Source organism: Micropterus dolomieu, linkage group LG02, assembly GCF_021292245.1.
Source record: "Micropterus dolomieu isolate WLL.071019.BEF.003 ecotype Adirondacks linkage group LG02, ASM2129224v1, whole genome shotgun sequence".
NCBI lineage: Eukaryota > Metazoa > Chordata > Actinopteri > Centrarchiformes > Centrarchidae > Micropterus > Micropterus dolomieu.
Genome location: NC_060151.1, coordinates 5,174,146 through 5,175,711, shown reverse-complemented (window position 1 = coordinate 5,175,711; position 1,566 = coordinate 5,174,146). Strand labels below are relative to the sequence as shown.

The following is a 1,566-nucleotide window of genomic DNA, read 5'->3' as shown; positions in this document are numbered from 1 at the left end:
CTTCTGTGTTGAGCCATGCGTTTGTGTAGTGGTTGTTTAGTCTCCCCAATATACAGGTCTGTGCATTCCTCACTGCATTGGACCGCATACACTAGATTGCTTTTCTTGTGTTTGGGTGTGCGGTCTTTGGGGTGTACCAGCATCTGTCTTAGTGTGTTCTTGGGTTTAAAAAACACAGGGATGTTATGTTTGTTGAAAATCCTCCTGAGTTTCTCTGATACTCCAGACACGTATGGAATCACAATGTTGTTGCGTTTGACCTTCTTTTCCTCCTCCCCTGTAGTTTTGTTCTTCTTGGATCTTGTGGCTGTTTTCACAAAGGTCCATTTAGGGTATCCACAGGCTGTAAGTGCCCCCTTCAGGTGGTTCTGTTCCTTCTCTCTGGCTTGGGCGCTTGTTGGTATGTTTTCCGTTCTGTGGTGCAGTGTTCTCATGACCCCTCACAGCAACAAGGAACACTAATGAACCAGCGGTATCGATGACCCGGGATAACGACCCCACTGAGGTTAAATAGCTGAGTTTCCCTGCCAGTCGGTCAGAACTGAAGAAGTCCTTTGGATGAGGGACGAAACGTCTTCCAGTATCTTCAACCAAGTCCAGTTGCCCTTGATTTTAACCTTCGTTGGATAACTATGACCTGGATGACTGAGAATCTTCATAGACATGTTACTTATGCAAGTAACTTTATTACGTAACTTAAAGGAAACCTATTATACTGTATTTCCAGTCATATATCGTAATTCTGTGACCCCTGTACGGCAGCTTTGCATGACTCAAAGTTCAAAAAAATTATTTTCTATCTTATACTGACTATTCATGTAGGCCTTCATTTCAGCCTCTGTCTGAAACAAGCTGTAGATGCTCCTGTCTCTTTAAGGCCCCCCTCTCAAAGCCCACTGTCTTTTGATTGGCCAAGCATGTTAGCCAATGAAGCATGTTACAAGGCTGTTGCTGGCACTGAGCAGAGCGTTCAGAACAGGAGGAAATCTGAGGTTTTTGCTCTCAGGGATTTCTTTTAAATGCTTTTACGTCATTATTTGAAACTTTGACCATGTTTAACATGAACATCTGACACTGTAACATTGTGGATAAGTCATAAAATATGGTAAAGCATAATAGGTCTCCTTTAAATAAAACCATTCAATGATGACTTTTTGTCTCACACAGAAACGAACACCGGTCTCCTGGATGAAAGTCTGGTTTCTGGCTCACATTCCACCCAAACCACCTCCTTACTCAGTCTGTAACATTCAAAAAAGCCTTTCCCCAGTGCGTTACAAACGGGCACCAACGGGTCTTGACCATGTGTTCATATGTGATGACTTGGGAGTGAGAACGTGTTGGTTAATGATATGGTAATTGTCTTGGGTGTTTTGAGACGTGGTTCCTCTTTCTGAGTGGTTGCAACAGCCTGTGGCTTTCGTATAAAGATGTGTTGCGTCACATTGTGAATTTGATGCCTGAGACACTAATGTGTCTAATAATGTGTGTTTTCTAAAGAAATGATCTCTCTCTCTCTCTCTCTCTCTCTCTCTCTCTCTCTCTCTCTCTCTCTCTCTCTCTCTC

General features: G+C 43.0%; 1 protein-coding gene across 3 annotated transcripts in view; it reads left to right on the top strand.

Moving 5' to 3' along the window:
• LOC123984140 (transmembrane ascorbate-dependent reductase CYB561) overlaps nucleotides 1-1,566 on the top strand; it is a 21,888-nt gene that overhangs the window by 16,247 nt on the left and 4,075 nt on the right. The window lies entirely within an intron of this gene.